This window comes from Mustela nivalis (assembly GCF_964662115.1).
Source record: "Mustela nivalis genome assembly, chromosome: 19".
NCBI lineage: Eukaryota > Metazoa > Chordata > Mammalia > Carnivora > Mustelidae > Mustela > Mustela nivalis.
Window position 1 is genome coordinate 34,781,299 of NC_139038.1, and position 19,142 is coordinate 34,800,440.

A 19,142-nucleotide genomic window follows, 5' to 3' on the forward strand; every position below is an offset into this window, starting at 1 on the left:
CCAGGGAATAGGGGCAGGATGGGTGCTATGTGGTTTGGGAAACTTCTGATTTGTCTGGTTTCACTGTCAATGCCTCTGCTGACACCTGATTACAACCACAGTGAGTGGCATCAGCCAGTAGAAACAGAGGACAAAAGGTGCCCACCCAACGCTTCAATCACATTTATCCCTGGGATGTAAGAGCTCTAGCTTCTATTTCTTCAGGTGATCAGAGACACATCTGGAGAAATACAGAATGTATCTACAACCAACATATCTATTCCCTTTCTCCATTCTTTCCAGCCAGGAAACAACAGAATGGGGAGTTGGAACATGAAAATAAGTTCATTTGAGAAGAGCATTTAGAAGAGGACCAGACTAATGGTGAGGGGTAATAATCCTTCACTCTCTTTATTGTTATGCATAGGATGCATCCTGTCTGATACAATATGTGCTAGATCAATGTTTGTTGCCTCTATTATTATACGGATAATCATGCTGACTGAGTTAGCTCAACTTCACCTTCCTTCCAGACCTCAAACCTCTTTCATCCTAGACTACCCTGTGTCCTATTTGTGAGGGGTAAGGTTGTACCCTACGGTTCATGAGCCCTTCTTAAGCTTACAAAGGCCCTCACCCCCTCTTTCTTTGTGAAGCCTTATAAGATGCCTACTCTGTCTGGTACAACTAGACTCTTAGTCAAGACCAGTTGGGCACTGAATGCCCAAAACTTTCTACAGAGACACTTTGTCCAACAGTCCCAATGAGATGAATACAGGACGCTATTGGATACCCAAGGAATGTCAGACATTCTTGTGGCTCCTGGAGATATGAAAGTGATCAGGAGTGTTGCTTTCATTTGACAGCATCTGAGTATAGAAGTTTCCTTCAGAACAAGAAATACATCTCTGCTTTTACTTTTCCAAATGATTTATAAAAGCACTGGGTTCACAAAAGCTGCTCTAATACCTTCTGATGGGTTGAGAAGAAAAAGAAGAGAAATCTCAAATTTCCCAGAAGGAATACTCACCATCTTGGGCCAGATGATAGAAAAACATAAGCCCCTCATCCTATCACTCTCTGAAAACTCTTATGCACCAGAATCAGAATACTTCTCATAACATGAACACTGCATTGTTTAAAAGTTTGATTTAATATTTTCTCTTACTTTTGAAATTCTCCCAGGTCTCAGGATGCTGAAGGATTGGGCATAGCGGAGCATTTCTAGTCAATGATAGCATTATCGTATGATTCCCGTTAATCCCTAAATGCTGGAAATAGCACACCTAGTATTTAGCAAAAGTCTGGCTTCTTAATACGGCAGGTATTAGGGTAGGCATTAGGTGTTTTAGATAGCAGGAGAATTTCATATCCCTTTCTTACGTGGTTTTTTTTTTTTTTCTTTAACAAAGTTTCTTTTCAAAGTTTCACTTTAAATATAAAATATGTCCTTGTGGAAGCTGTTACAAATGTCACCACTTTAACCGGCCCAAATTTATGGTGGCATTGAATTTTAATGGAGCCATAAATGTCTGATGTAATGGTGATATATGCATCGCAATAAATTGTTATAGAGAAATATAAAAATAAGTGTAAGATAAAAGATTGTGTATAAAATATGTTTTTATATCTCCTTTAATGATTAAAAATCATACAAACTTGATATTCTAAATCACTTAGAATTGCCATTGTGGCTCAGAGAACATTTTCTCCCCTGAAAGTCTTCCCAGGCTAAGTTGATGATTCTGTGGTCAGAAATCACATCCGCTTTAATGAGGACATTTAAGATGATTTTTATGTTGACGTGGGAAAAAAAGTAATTAGCATTAAAGAAGATGGAGATGATGACATCAATGACCCTTTGCCTTGGGAATGGTCCTCTGGAACTGACAGGATTGATGGGTCTGGGGCCTCGAGACAACTCCTGCTGTCTTCAGGGCGACCCTAACACTCGCCCAGTGTCTTGAAGTGACTTGGCAGCTCCAAGGACAGATCAGGAAAGCGGAAGAGGACAGGAGTAAGCAGTAGGAGGTAAGGCACTAGTTGTCGGGGGAGTTGAACAGAAGTGGCTACAGATGACACTGGCTACTCTCCCAGCTTCACCACTGACTTGCCTGATGAGCAGCCTCCACCTTTCCAAGCCTCAGGTTCCCCATGTACAAAATGGAGGCGATAATAGCATAAAGGTGTGGGCATCTTTATTTTTACCACATGCCTCCATTAGCCTATTTTCAGTACCGCTCCAGTGTTCAACTGAGCACCCATTTCAGTGCATTATGATTGCTTATCCATTCCTCCCTCCAGAGTAGTATGTGGTAAACAGAGACATCCCTGCAGCCACACTGATCTTGTCAAGGATAAGAATGTGAACCCCCACCTAAACCAATGAGAAGCCAGAATACTTGTTGGAACTTTGGGGACAGGAAAAGATACTTTTCTGCTGGACTTCACCCTGAAAGAATATGGGCTTGAGGAGCTGCAGCCCTTCAGCAGCCACCATGACTACCTGTCTGAACATGGTACCAAGAAATGGGAAGAGGAATCAAGAGATTAGGAAAAAAGCCAAAAGCCTGGAACACGGTTTAAGTCCCTGGATCCAGCCATGCCTGAAGGCAGATTTTTCTGGATTTTTCAATTGCATGAGTTGACAAATTCTCTTTCTGCTTCTCATCATTTGTGGTTTGGTTTTCGGTCACTTGTAACCAAGTGAGTCCTAAATGATAGAATGATTTGTGATTTTGCTGTGAGGATGAGTGAGATAATTCACACAATGTTCTTTGCACAGTATCTGACAAACAAGGACTCAGTAAAGGTTGGCTACTGCTATTATCATCATGGTAAAACTGACTGCAGCCAGCCTGTGTCTTAGGGGCTCTGCTGCACACATGTTTGGCAGAGCCCCTCAGGATCTCCAGGGATCACGCCATGTTTGGTGACCTGCTGCCCTGCTCTCCTCTCACTTCTGATGATTGATTGCCAGGGCACCTGGTGAATATTAACACTGGCCCTGGCTCTCCAGGGAGCCCCCAGACTGTGAAGTCCTGAAAGTCAGCCTCCTCCCCTTGTGTTTGCTTCCTCCCAGCCTGGCTCCCCACGGCCACTCTGCCCTCTCTACCCTCGGGATGTGGCTCCACTGCCAACAAGATTTGGGCTTCTGTTTGCTGTGGAAAAATACCAAGTTCAAAGAGAGCCGCTGTGCAGCACTGACCGTACCCCCCCACACCGCCTCCCTTGCCACTGCCTATCCCCCCCACCCCCCGCCCCTGCAGCTGGCCACAAGCTCCTTCCCAAAGCCTATCATCAGCTTAGACTCATCCCACCTTCTCTGTCTCTAAAAACCGTGGCTTGTACTGATTGTTTTTCTTATCTTTTTTACCATCCTACTGTGCCAAGGTTCCTGCTTGCAAAGATGGAATGGAAAGTGCTCAATTGGAGTCTAACTCACTTCTGAGTTCACGCTCCTACAACAAGAGGAACATTGGTCCCAGCTCCTCATATCTTCTTTTTACCCCTGAAAGTCCTAGCTTGACATCTTAAGGTGAACAGCAAACACCAAAGCGTGGGTATCTGTCTCTGTCATATGGAAAGTTCTCTAGTTTTCTCTCCTATGTTAGAGCTCCATTTCCCTATAGATGCCAGGTAGATAAGGACTAAGGAAAAATGTTTTGCAAATGGCCACACCTCTTTACCAGGACTCCTTTGCTTTTGGTTTTGCTGTAACTTTTATTACCTTCTAATAGTCCCTGTGATTTACTGATTCATTTTTATTGTCTGTTTCTTTCCCTTCCTAGAACACAAGCTCCATGATATGAGGGATTCTTGACTGTTTTGTTGCTGCTGGGCTCCCGGGGACTGGAATAGCACTGGACACACAGAAGACTGTATATGTGCTCAACAAATACATGTCGGATGTTAAATACTTGATAGGGACCAGGCTTAATGTCCATATTCCTCTGTATTCACGATACCAAGTTCCTATGCATTCATTTGTTCATTGATCCCTTCCATCCTTCCATCTCCCTTGCTCAATTATTCATCCCTACCAAGTGTGAATGAGACGTAATTACCACACTCAAGGAACATACAGTCTAATGGAGATAACGTCTACTTAAACCAAGGACACTAAGGCATGGTAACCTAGAAAAATTTCAAGATGTGGGATGCCTGGGTGGCTCAGTTGGTTAAGCGGCTGCCTTCGGCTCAGGTCATGATCCCGGCGTCCTGGGATCAAGTCCCGCATTGGGCTCCTTGCTCAGCAGGGAGCCTGCTTCTCCCTCTGCCTCTGCCTGCCATTCTGTCTGCCTGTGTTCCCTCTCTCTCTGACAAATAAATAAAATCTTTAAAAAAATTTTTTTTCAAGATGTTTGGGGAGCAAGGCAAGAAGGAGCTTTCTCTAAACCTGGTATGAGTGGGAGTTAGCTTGTCTTTACCAGAGAGAAGAAAACCCATGGAAAGCCAATCCTACCATGAGTTCATCCATCTTCCCTTGCTTTCTGCTCCAACATTGATATTTATGAAACCCTCTAGCCAAGGTTTAGATTACCCAGCTGATTGCAGCAGAAGTTAATGTCTGGTATTTCACTGTGATACATTTATAAAGAGCCATAAATAAATTCTGGGCCATGTGTTGTGGGAGCCCCCAAATTCAAACATCCCAGCGGAAGATCTAAAGCTAGACTGAAAACAATGGATGAGGCTTCATGCTTTAGATTTACTTTAAAAAAAAAAGGTTTATTGAAATATAATGCACATATGTGTATGTCATCTATTTGAAGTGTTCAAGTCAATGGTGTCTAGTTTATTCACAGAGATCTGCAGCTATAATCACTGGTTTGAGTTCGATAATAAGGGAAATTTGGGATGGGAAGGAAAACTCCAAGCACACTTCACTTAGCAAGAAATAGAGATTTACTGACTTACAAAAAATAGGATAAAGAGCCAAATAGGGGCAGGGTGATGTGGGAAATTGTGGAGCATGGGTGAGACTAAGCAATGTTAAGCCAAAATATTTTTTTCCAGAATCGTTTTTTTTTTTTTTTTTTAAAGTGATACAGATCTTGTGTGATTACACTGCTTGCCAAAGTCAGGAATCCAATGGAAAGGGGACACATGTTGGACCCCGTGTATATTATGGGAAATGTAAGATACCCACTATTGTCAGCCCTGTTTCACCAGGGATGTGCCCGAGAAAACAGAGAGAGGGTTATTAACACAGAATCAAAGAGAGAAAGACAGAGAGACTTTGGGGAGGAGAAGGAAACAGTGGAGAGAGGGAGGGGGAAAGAAGGAGAGAGAGCGCAATTGAAAAAGAGACAGGAAGACAGATTCACAGACACACAAACAGATGGAGAGAAAGGCAGAGACACAGAGAGACAGACACATGCAGATGGAGAGAGGGGAGGGGGCAGAAAGAGACAGAGACAGACGGTCAGAGAGACACTGGCACAGGAAAATGCAGAGAGACATAGAGGCTGTTTAAAAAATAAATTAAAAAAAAAAAATTAACAACCTCCACTGCCTTCATCTTGAACTCTTCCCAGACTGATCAAACGCCCTCCCCTGCTCCCTCCAGGCCATCTAGAAAACAGGGCGCCCAAGTCCTTCTCTCACCAGGAAGCAGGAAGGGGTGTGGGGGAGGAGGGAGCAGAAGCTGGGACAAGAAGTGGCCCCATATGGCCGTGGGTGGCTGAATCGCACCTCCCCCCAGTGCTACTCTGGTGCACTTTTAGCAAAGTGGGAAGGATCTCAGGGAGTGTTGCTTAGTGACAGGTTTGATTCTGAAACAAAGGAGGCAGCCCAGTATTTCAAAGCCCTAGACCCTGAACTTCCCTAAACACAGGTCCCAGCATCTCTCCTAGATGCTGAGTTCACCTCATCCCTGCATGAAATGAACAGTGGGGTGCTGGGTGACCAGGCTTATAGCAGAGGGGGGAAGGGCCACTCCACTGGACATGGGTAACCACCCAGCCCTTCCCCATTATCATGGCTGATAGTTAAGTGAATTGAATGAGAATATGGACGTCAGAATCCCTCTGTGGGTTCTAAGGCTCAGCAGACCTTTGTCATGGCTCCCTCTGCACACAGGAAGATAACCATAACATCCCAGTGTTGAAGAGCACACACTTGCCCATGCCTCCACCCACCTGGAGCACATGCATGACATGAACATGGATACAGTTTCCTGAAAGGTGCATGCCTGTACCCATCACACTCACAACTGGGTCCTCCTCTACTGAGCCAGCAGACATAGTCGTACTTAGTAATCGGGGCAGGGGCAACGGTGAGGTGGAAGCAAGGAGGAGAGCACAGAGGGGCAGTGTAGGAAGAGATGTCATCCCCAGGCATCTTGAAAAGAATAAGCTGCTTCTAGATGCCTCTAACACCAAGGCCACCAGGCACCTTTGCTAGGAGGAATCTGAGGTGTGACTGAGAAAAAAAAAGAGCCAGGGGATAGTCCCGCTCTGTTCTACAGAGTTTCAGGACAAGCACTGACTAGGTTTGAGTAAAAGGCATGGGAAACATGACATGTGGAAAGCTTTGAAAGCATCACCCCGACACCACAGACTGCCTTGACCCCTTCTTTTAGTTAAACTAGATAAGGATGTTATTAACAGATGGTCCCTTAGTATTTTCTAGGCAAAGCCAGCATCTCTGTGACTACAGGAGAATGAGGCATAGAAACCAAAGACCTAAGGGAAACTCGACAAACTTGCACTGTAAGGAATGGCTCCCACCACGCTCACCACCGCGGACTATACTCACGGTGCACCTTTCTTGAAGGCAGCTCCCTTTCTCTTTCCTCATTTTTTGGTGGCCAGTTTAATTCAGCTGAGTCCAACTGCTACATGCCAGATCCTGTGCTAAGTCCTGGAATTGCAGAGAATAATACATCATTCTTGCCTGGGATGACCTCACTGCCCAGGGTAGAAGTTAGGATATAAAGTCATCCCACAGCCGCCTATATTCAAGTCTGGAGGTTGGCACTGATGGGGAAAAATGTCAGCAAGTGCACCCTGAGTCTCATTAACCTGACTCTGAGCTCAATGGACTTAAGTAAGATTATCAATTCAGCTGAAGATCAAAAGCTAATGCTACCTCATTTCCTTACCAAGGGCTTCTTTTGCAATGGCAAGTCTCCATAGGACTCAGCAGAAAGTAGGTTTCAGTGGGGGAGTAAAGCATATAGTCTTTGACTTGAGGAATCACCAAGCAGCATGCCTCAGCTGGCAGGGAGAAGTATATTAAACCAGGCAGGGTTGTGGAAGAAGTTTCTTCCAGCTGTAAACTACCCAGGCAAGTACTTGGGGAAGGATGAGTGTGGATAGAGTTGGTAGGGAAGGGTGAGCATGGAAAAGAGAGGAGAAGACAGAGAGGGAGGAAAGACAGGACAAGGAATGGAGCGAGGGAAGGAGAGAGAGGACATTTGAGACAAGTCGGTGCAGCCAAACAAGGGTAACGTCATCAGGGTTGACCCTAGGTATTAAGTGACCTTGCAGAGTTCAACACTTTCTGGACACAAAAGCCTGAATTCCTTGACCTGACCAAGACCAGGTAAATCCACTAGACATGACCACTGTCACCTTGCTGCAGCTGCTCCACTGACAACACTGCTGCTTGGAAGGACATTCTAGGGCTGGAGATAAGTGAAACAATTTGCATGTTGGATGTGATCTTAGAATTAGTGGGAGATTTGAGTATATATGACAGTCTGTTCCCCGGGGGGCCTTCCTTGACTCTACCTAGATGAGGACTGGGGTCTACCCAAAGCCGAGAGTTTGTGAGCTCTTTGCATAACTCAGTGTCCGTTAGAAGTGTTTATATATTCTTAAATGTCAAAGTGTAGGCTTAGGAACCTAATGTTAGGCCCCAGTGATTTTTTTTTTTTTTAAAATTCTGAATTCGTGGTCAGTGAAATCTTTAGGTCTAGCAAATTCCTACAGTAGGTCACACTGCCTGTTTCATTTCAAAAAGAGGCGTTTTGGAGAGTTTAAGTCAATCTTATTATAGAGTCATAACTTACATATGGTAAAATGTACCTGTTTAAATGTATAGTTTGGTGAATTTTGATAAACATATATAGTGATACAAATTACTACCACAATCAAAACATGGAATAGTTCTAGGATCCCAAAAAGTCTTCCTCAAGTCAATGTTCTAGGTGTTAATTGCAGACAGGCTTTCCCCTCAAATCAGGGAGAAAGGTACACTTTATTTTCATTTCTGGAATGAAATCCTCACATTCACACAAGATCAGTGAAGAAGACACTGTGGAAGACTTAAAACCCCATCCTTCATACATAGCCTCCATGAGGTTGGAGAATAAGACTGGTCCCCCCGCACCCCCCACCCCGGTGCCCCAAACTTCTAGCAGAGTTTCTGGCACTTAGGGGACTGGTAGTAAGTCACTGTTGAATAGATGCATGAGAAACATACAGATTGGATCTCAGATTAATTTAAAGATTAGACAGAAAGTAGTTTATTCACTGCCAAAAGGGGCATTTTTTTTTTTTTTTTTCAATTCACCAGTACAGAAACAGAGGCTCAGAGAGGCCTCAAATCACACACAGCTAGAATTCCAACCACGCTCTGCTTGACCCCAAAGCCTATTTTTAGTCTATGACTTGCTGCCTTCTTCATTTCTGCAAATTCCGACAAGCACCCCAAAGCCAGCTAGCTCCTATCCGCAGGCTGAGCCTCCTGGATAATCACGTTACCAAGAAGCTTTCTTGCTTCTAAATGGCTCTGAGCCTTCCTGGGCCGAGAATGTTCAGTCCAGCAGTCACTGTTAGTTTCTATAATTTTAATGAAGAAGGGCTGCTCCCTCTTGGCTCCAGGTCTTTAAACTCCTGAATTTTAATAACCAACTCCACTGATGATTTACAAATTTCAAGGCAGGAATTAGCAGAAAATTCCATATTTCATAGATACTGAATTGGGCTATTATCTCCATGCAGCAGGTGCCAATTTCCTATCAAATGGTGAAATGCCATAATTATCAGAATTCCATTCAAATTCTAAAAGTAGATAAATAACCAATGGGAATATCATTTATTCATTAGAATATGAAAAAGGAGGAAAATATTACCCTGTTCATGGCTGCAATGAGGCTGCCTTTGCAAGGGAATGCCTAACTCACTGATGCAGGTTAGAGGATTCTAGATTTATTAAGCTCTCAGGTCCATAGGAGAGAGGAGCTTCCATTAAACACCTGAACAGATGAGAAAATGGGCCACTGATTGAGGCCAATGTATGAGATATGGTGGTGTCTCCTTAATTTTCTTTTAGCTGATAGAAAGACACATAATAAAAATCACCGAAAAATAACCACAACCATACTACTTCCTAACATATAAGGATCTCCATAGAAGGTACTAGTATCTCCAACAAATTGAAGCTCAGAAAGCCCAAGTCACTTGTCCAAGGACACACAGCTTGTAAGTGACAGATTTAGGTCAGCCAGGCTCCAAAGTCTATGTTTAGCTGGTTACATTCCTCAGCAACGGCAAGCTCTCAACATGTATCATTTCCTCCGTGACCCTTTTGCCCTACAGCTGGATCCTGAAAGTCCTGGGGTGATTTCAGGGTTTTCACCTGTCACTGGGGACCCTGGATAGGAGCCAGGGCTGTGAAGGTAAAGTTTACCCCGGCACTGTTTATCACCAACAGTTTAAGGTGAAAGATGGTATTATGTCTGGGCATCTATAGGAAGTGGTATTTCAGGTACTTTTGGTCTGGGGTAGGTGGACTGAAGATGATCTGGGAACTTGGCTCAAAGTGAGGAGAAGGCAAGGGGGCCAACAGCACACAGTGGTAGGAGCTCATCAGGAAGCCCCCACGTGCCTGGGACTCTTTCCTCAGGGCCTACTGTGGAAGAGAATTTGCTCCTGACAACCTCAAGGTGTAGGGCTGGCCCCAAAAGTAGGACCACTCAGAGCGAAGGAATATGGATCAAAAAGGCCAGGGTCCTGACATGCTGGTGGTTTTCCTGGCAAGGGAGGAGCTGTTGTCCAAGGTGGGGTGGTGCAAGATATCCAAGGTGCCAGTCAGAGAGGAGGTTTAAATGGTCGGGACCATTTAGCAGTATTTAATTTAGACAGGGCAAGTCACAGCACGGCTTATGAAAAGAAGGTCAGGCCTGACAAATCTGTTTGAGTTCTCTGAATACATCTCAGAACTGGGAGACAATGGTTCCATAATGGGCAATTTATCTGCATTTCAAGGAGCATCCGATCTAGTATGACAAAACTGATTGATTTGCAAAGGCCAATATGGCACGCTAGCAAAGGGAAATTAAACTGGGACCCAAGAATTTTAAATCAGATAAACCTATTCTACCTAAAGAAAAAGGCTTCTTTTAAAAAATAAGGTAGAGGAAATACAAAGAAGATTTGGAGAAGTAAGACTCAGGTTTAGTCAAAAGACAATGGAATGAATGGAAGCTCTCACTCCAAGGATAGTCACCTTTTGCTGGCCAGTCTCAGGGATGTGATTTTGTATGTGGTTAGATGCTGTGAAGCCAGTGCTGTGAACCAACTCCCAGGTGGAGCTAACCTGCTAAACCTTGCAGCCTCATCAGGCCAGGTGCCAGCCAAGAGGCTGAGGACCTGGAGACCTGGCATCCTGGACCAGCCCTGGTTGGGGGAGAAGGCAGCTGGTTGTGGCGTCCTTGGGAAGCGCGGGCTCTATGCCAGGCAGTGATGGCAGCTGGCCCCATCACTGGTCCTGACAGGTGAGCAAGCCACAGGCGCTTGAATGGCTGTGCCACGTGCCAGCTGTATGACTGTGGACCTTGACCTGCCTCTCCAAGTGTCCTTGTGTGGAAAATGGAGATCATATGGTCATTTTTACAGCTCAAGGGACAGACCCACAGAGAGGTCCTTTAAGATAGGGATTTATCTTAGGCAAGGGAGTTTCTAACAAAAGGAGCTGCTCTGCCATGCTCATTAACCAACATGCCATCTTTCTTTGCAGTGTGTATCAGGCATCACAGAGGATACCCCAAGTATCTCACTAGCTCTAGGGCTAGGATCAGAACTATCTGCCCTCAATCCACTCTGACACCTCCTAAGGGAAAGCAAGGCATTGATCAGACTGGGGTTTGCTATCCAGCATGGAACATGCTCACTGGACAGACTTGAGCAAAGATACCTCCCAGTGCATTGGTCTCCCCCAAACCCAGCCTGCACATGTTTTGCTTCCAATGTCATGGTAAAGATGCTGATTTCACTCCCTGTACATGGCACAAATCATAGGGACTCAGTGTGAAACCCAATGAGAACTTCCCCACAAAGACTGAAGGGCAAGATAAGCACCAGATAACTTTTATTTTCTCCAGGAGGGGGATGATCTCTGACAATTCAGTGGGCTGGTGCAAATATTCAATAAAGCAAAGAATGTAAAGCATCCCGTACGGTACCATGCAGTTACTAGTACACAACTGTGCTCTCTCCTCACTCTCTGTCCTCCCACCCAGAGCTCTTTGTGATGGCAGAGGACAGGGAGAACAACCCCAAGAAGACTGCACTTAGGGGTACTGAAGTTCTGAGAGGTCCAAAATCTTCCTTCCCTAAGCTCTCATAGCTAGGACATGAATCCAGGATTCAACCCCCTGCAGTCCACTTCCAGAGTTCCTGCTTTGGCTACCACACTACCTTGCCTCCCAGAGATGAAAACACATAGATCCAGGGAAAGTCCAAGTTTGCTCCTGCAGTGACACCTCATGCCTACAGCCCAGCACCGTCTCTCCCAATAGCAAGACAGCTGACTTTGAACCAAAAATCCCACTGGGACTTTTGGGTGGGCAAGGGCCCCAGTCACTCTCTGACAACTATCCTATACACAGGTCTTATTTTCAGAGCTTTTCCACTCTCTGGGCCTTTGCTTAGGTCACTGTTTCAGAGAATGGCTCTTATCCAAATTATACGAAACCCTCCAGAGAATAACTTTACAAACAGGATTGCAGCGAAAAGCACAATTTTCTGACCTTCCACAACAGGGTGGGAAAGAGAAATACATTCACAAGGTGGGTAGTCTACACCCATGCACATGTATGTACGTGTGTGCACACACAAGCGTGCACACACACACACACACACACACAAATGGCTTTCCTAACACTGGGAGCAGTCACACCAATATTCTCTGCCTCTGACCTTGGCCACTCCAAAACAGTATTGTAAGCAGTACCTTTATTATTATTTTTTTTAATGGAAGCTAGTATAAAATATCTCACTTGATTTGAGTTCTTTAAAAAGATGTCCATGTAGTATCATGCTTAGCGAAATAAGTCAAGCAGAGAAAGACAACTATCGTATGATCTCCTTGATATGAGGAAGTGGAGATGCAACATGGGGGGTTAAGGGGGTAGGAGAAGAATAAATGAAACAAGACGGGATTGGGAGGGAGACAAACCATAAGTGACTCTTAATCTCACAAAACAAACTGAGGGTTGCTGGGGGGAGAGGGGTTAGAAGAAGGGGGGTGGGGTTATGGACATTGGGGAGGGTATGTGCTATGGTGAGTGCTGTGAAATGTATAAACCTGGCGATTCACAGACCTGTACCCCTGGGGATAAAAATATATTATATGTTTATGAAAAATAAAAAATTAAAAATAAAAAAAGATGTCCATGTAGGAGCTGCTTTACTGTAGAGAAATCAATGGAGCAAGGTCAGTCTAGCACCAGACTTCACACTTGAGTGGTCCACAGGGTGGCTAATCCCATTGTCTCTTCCACAGCTTCCTGTGAGCCATCTGTTCAATCTCAGACTGAGGGTGTTGGAAGTCAGATCACAGACACCATCCAGCCCGAGTCCCTCATACTGCAGACAAATGAGAAAATGGACCTTGGTGAATGTTTGACTTGGGACCCATCTCATCCCCTGTGAGGAACATCCCGTGTACATCTTCTGTGTAGCAAATGAGTGAACAGAGGCAGAAGAAAGGGTGAAGTGAGCAGCAGTCCAGTCACTCAGCATGGATGGACCTAGGATGCAATCAAGAGATGCAAAGCTGAGGCTGGGTCTCTTGCCAGTTAGACTGTCAGAGATTTGCAAGTCATTTCTGGATGTATTTTTCCACCAACCACGCCTGAAAGAGTTTTCCATGTGTACCATGCACTTGTGAGGAGGGCAATGAGCAAACAGAGCCTCTGCCTTGTGAGGAGAGAAGTATCAAATAGATAATTAAACAAAAACATGTGCAAACTATACACAGTATTAAGTTCCACACAGGAAAACTCAGGTGAAATAAGGGCTAGTAACAGGAAGAGTTGATAGCAGTGGGACAGAGAAGTGGGTCCTAGGAGACTGTTCAAAAGGAATGATATTTAAGCTGAGATCTGAGAGATGACAGGTAAGAAATATTCCTACATGGGATGTAATGCATGTAATGGTGCCCGGGAAGCCTTAAAGTGGGAAAGACCTAGGTGTGTTTGAAAAACTCTACTGCAGGGGTGAGGCCTCCTAAGGGCCCACTTTGTATGCTGACCTGCAGACATAATGACATAATGACCTCTCCCAAAGATTCTCCCATAAACCTGCTTACCTGGGACCAAATCGAGGCCTAAATCAGGTCGCAAGTACCATCTGCCATTGAATCCCCCAGGGGGTACCTGGGCATAGGGATGGATGACCATGATGAGTCTAACTGTATCTGGATTTCTCCATGGCAAATGTGTACAGAACAGCCCAGCAGAGCCCTTGACTAATGACTTTCAAATATAATTAAAAACATATTTCAATAGAAAGCACATTGCCAAATCTATACCAGCAAAGTGAAATTAACCTTCAAACGATACTGGAACAACAGTGAATCGCAAGGGTTTGTAAGAGATTAGATACACTGTAGCCTAATTATGTTACAATAACTCACCTCATTAATCTCCAAGGAAACAATAACGACAACAGTTAAATACTGTAATTAACAAACCTTATTTCAAACTTGATTTTAATTTTATAGGACTTGGTTATATTATCCAATGTAGTTGTGGAAAAGACAGAATGTCAGTAGAGCAACCTGGTTCAACTCTGTTAGGGTTCTTGCCTAACAGAGCCCCAAACCTCACATCTCTGATTCCACCAAGCTAGGCCTATGCTTAGAACACAACCCATGCAGAAAAAAAGTGAAGATAACACATACTGCCAACACCTCCTAGGTGCTCCCACCACAAAAAAGTGGGCATAAAATCAAATCTATATTTTGTCTTTCTGTGTTTGAGAGCAGTAAACATTCACTTGGTCTTTTGTTTGGGATTGTTTAGTGTTGGAATGCCCCAGCTGCAAGTGCTTCACAAAGTTCTCATGGGTAGGGTTGGGACAGGTTAGACAATCAATAGCATATTACTATAGAGAGGGTAGATAATTAGGCGCAAAAAATGGCATGAGGAACTCAATAAACTCAGAAAAAGCATTTGATAGAACCCAACAACTTTTCATGATAAAAATACCCAACAGTCTAGGAATAGAAAGGAAATTCCTCATACTGGTAAAGGGAATCCATTAAAACCCACAACTAACATCATACTCAATGGTCAAAGACTAAAGGCTTTCTCCCTAAGACGAGAAACAAGATAAGTATGTCATTTCATGCCACTTCTATTCAATTTTATACTAGAGATTCTAGCCAAAGCAATTGGTCACAAAAAAAGAAATAAAGGTATCCAGATTGGGAAGGGAAAAGTAGCACTATCTCTACCTGCAAAAGACAACACCTTATATATAGACAAGCCTGAGGCAATCCACAAAAAATCTGAAAAAGCAAGTTCAGTGAGGATGAATTATACAAGATCAATATGCAAAAAAAGTTGTATTTCTTTACACTAGCAATGAATAACCTGAAAATGAAATTTAAAAAAAAAAACAATTCCATTGGCAACAGCATGAAAAAGAATAAAATAATTAGAATGAAACTTAAGAGAAGTGTAAAGTGTTTACAATGAAGCTATAAATTATTGTTTGAAGAAATTTAAAAAGACCTAAACAAATGAAAGACGTTTGACGTTCATGCATCAGAAGACCTAATACTGTTAAGATGAAAATACCCTCCAAATTGACTTACGGATTCAGTACAATCTCCATTAAATTTCCAGCTGCCTTTTTTCTTCTCAGAAGTTGACAAGCTGATCCTAAAACTCATAGAGATCTACAGGAGACCCAGAATAGTCAAAAACAATTTTGAAAATGAAGAACAAAGTTGGAGCAGTAATACCCCCAATTTCAAATCTTTCCATAAAGCTACAGTAATTAACACAGTGTGGCACTGTCTTAAGGATCAGCATATAGACATTGATGGACTAGAACTGAGAATTCATAAATAAAATCTTACACATCTGATCAGTGGATTTTTGACAAGAGTGTCAGGACTATTCTATGGTGAAAGCATAAGTAACCTTCTCAACAAACAATGTTGAAACAACAGATATCCAAATGAAAAAGAATGAAGCTTGACCTCCTTTCACCAATCTCCCCCAAATTAACTCAAAATAGATCACAGACCTAAGCTTAAGAACTACAATGATGAAATTCATAGAAGAAAATAGGTACATTTTTATGACCTTGGGTTAGGCAAAGTCTAGGTTAGAAGCAAGAGTAAAAGCACAAGCCAGAAAAGGAGAAATAGGCAGTAGAAATTCATAGCAATTAAAAATTTTGTGCTGCAATTGATATGATCATTAAAGTTCAAAGACAATCTAAAATATGGGTGGTGGGGCGCCTGGGTGGCTCAGTGGGTTGAGCCGCTGCCTTCGGCTCAGGTCATGATCTCAGGGTCCTGGGATCGAGTCCCGCGTTGGGCTCTCTGCTCAGCGGAGAGCCTGCTTCCCTTCCTCTCTCTCTGCCTGCCTCTCTGCCTACTTGTGATCTCTCTCTGTCAAATAAATAAATAAAATCTTTAAAAATAAATAAATAAATAAATAAATAAATAAATAAATAAATGAATGAATGAATAAAATATGGGTGGAAACATCTGAAAATCATAATCTGATAAAGGTCTGGTATCAAGAAAATATAAAGAATTCTTACAACTCAATATTATCAAAAAGATAAAAAACTAGTTTAAAAATTGGCAAAGAATCTGAACAGACATTTCTCCACAGAAGATATACAAATGACCAATAAGAATAAAAAGATTTTCAACATAGTCATTTGGGAAATGCAAATCAAAATCACAATGGGATACTACTTCACACCCACTAGACTGGATAGAATAAAAAAAAAATCCTAAGTGTTGGCAAAGATATGGAAAAATTAGAACCCTCATTGACTGCTAAGAATGACAATGTATAATCGTGTTGCCACTTTGGTGGCTCCTCAAATTGTTTAAAAAAAAAAAAAAAAGAGTCACCATGACCTAGCATTTACAAGCCTAAAGATATATCTAAGGGCAATGAAAACATGTGTCCATCCTAAAATTTGGGACACAAATTTTCATAATTCATAAGAGCCAAAAAGCAAATACATATCAACTAATAAATGGTAAGGTATGGTATTATCCACACAGTGGAATATATTTCAGGACTAAAAAGCCATGAAGCACTGATATATGTTAGAACATGTGAAAATCTTGAAAATATTATGCTAAGTGGAAGAATCCAGTCATAAAAGGCCAGATATTTTATGATTCTACTTATACGAAATACACAAAATAGGGAACTCTATAGAAACAGAAAGTAGATTAGTAATTGCCTGAGGCTGGACGAGGTCAAGATAGGGTTTAAGTGACTGCTTATTGGGTACAGGCTTTCTTCTGGGTATGAAAAAAAGTTTCTAGAATTATTATGGTGATGGTGTCCAACCATGTGGATACAATTAAAACTACTGGATTGAGCACTTTTTTTTTTTTATTTGTTAAGTAATCTCTATACCCAACATGGGGCTTGAACTTACAACGCTGAGATCAAGAGTCTCATGTTATACCTAATGAGCAAACAGGGTACAGCTGGATTTTATAACTTAAATAGGTAAAATGTATTCAACAAATATTACTTGAGGACATGCTCATAAAAGCTAACTTTTACTGAGTGCTTGCTATATGAAATCACTTCTATACCTGATCTTATCCAAACCTGAAAGAAATCTTATGAAGTAAAGAATGTTATCTTCACAACCCATAAGATGACCATGACGCCAGGTGGTTTAACGTAGTTTCTACGTAACAGCACAACCAACAATGTCTTGATCAAAGCTCCACACACTTAATAATAATTGCACTTGAGGGGCATCTGGGTGGCTCAGTGGGTTAAAGCCTCTGTCTTCAGCTCGGGTCATGATCTCAGGGTTCCGGGATCAAGCCCCATATCGGACTCTCTGCTCGGCAGGGAGCCTGCTTCCCCCCCCCCCCTCTCTGCCTGCCTCTCTGCCTACTTGTGATCTTTCTGTCAAATAAATAAATTAATAAATAAATAAAATCTTTAAAAAATAATAATTGCACTTGATTTGTTTTCTGTTAGACCCTGTATTTCACATTGGAGACAAAGAGGAATATGCACAGTTCAGCCTTCAGGGAGCTCACATCAATGACAGTGTATTGGCTATAGTCAAGTGACTCTACGTAACAAACCACCACAAAATTCAAGGGCTTAAAATGGCACTCATTCATGAGGACAGGCCTGTGGCCTGGCTAGAGACTGGCTGATCTGGGCTGGGCTCAGCTAGGTGGCTCTGCTTCAAACCACAGGTCTGGCTGGGCTTGCCTCCTCATCAGAGGTTGGGTTCATATGTGCTCCACATGTGGGCTTAATAACAGTACTTGCTTTGGTCTCTTTTTTTTTTTTTTTTAAGATTTTATTTATTTATTTGACAGACGGAGATCACAAGAAGGCAGAGAGGCAGGCAGAGAAAGGAGGAAGCAGGCTTCCCGCTGAGCAGAGAGCTTGATCTCAGGTCCCTGGGATCATGACCCGAGTGAAGGCAGAGGCTTCAACCCACTGAGCCACCCAGGCATCCCTGCTTTGGTCTCTTTTAAGGTAGACTGAGCCTGTGGGGCCCAAGCTAAAAGGAAAGCAGCTATCCAGGGTTGGGGGGTGGGGTGGGGCGTGACAATGACAGAGGTACATAAGCGCAAGCCTCCCTGTGTAAGGAAATGTCTATCCTATGTTTGGGTCACATTTGCTAACATCCCATTGGCCAGAGCAAGTCACATGGCCAAGCCCAAAAGGAGAGATACACATGCCTCAGATAAAAATCCACAGTATCTTCCATCTTCTGGTGTCTTCCATCTATAAATAGATGGCTGAAAATACCTACTCTAACATAAAGGTTGGGAGAATCAAATAAAATACTGATGAGGGAGGTTCTTTGAGTAGATCTCCTTGAAAAATGAAGAACTGCTATTATTAGTAGTTACCCAAAACCTCCAAATTATTGGAAAGATCACCTTGTAGAGCTATTCAAGCAAAAAGTGGAAGTGCATTGATAAATGTGCATAGAATAACCAGAATCTATGTCACCCAAGAAATTCCTTTTGAAAACAGCCAAATTAAGAAACTAGGGGAGATTTTAAATAATAGTTACTATTTTGAATTTCTACTCTTTTGCTGCACTCATGGAAAGTCCCAGAAAATTAGATGCTTTTACTGTACTGTCTGACCCTCTCTAAGAGAGCTGTACCTCCAGAGATTTTTAATTTTTCTTTTTTAAAGATTCTATCTATCTATCTATCTATCTGAGAGAGGAAAAAATGCACAAGCCAGAGGGGAGGAGCAGAGGAGAGGAACAAAAAGAAGCCTGGAGCAGGGTTTGATTTCACCACCCTGAGATTATGACCTGAGCTGAAATCAAGAGTCAAACGCTTAACCCATTAAGCCACCCAGGCACCCCAGATTTCTAATGTCTAATGGCCAAAAAAAGAAAACAGGTGTAATCTCAGGAGTTTTCCGCCACTAACAGAACTCCTTAAAGCCAGAATGAATTCCTTAGAGCATTCCAATGTCAAGGGAAGAGCCATATGGAAGACAAGCAAATCCATGCTCCAGTGTCAGGCTCCAAGATATTCAGGGATTATGGGCATGGACTTCCAGACCTCAGAGAGCCTGTGTTTGAATCCAAGATCTGTCACTTAGTAGCTGTGTAATCATTGATACATCACAGAGCTTCCTTGAACCTGTTTCTTCATACCGGGGCTGGGGTGAGGGGGAAGAACGCTACAATAGCACTCACTTCAGAGGA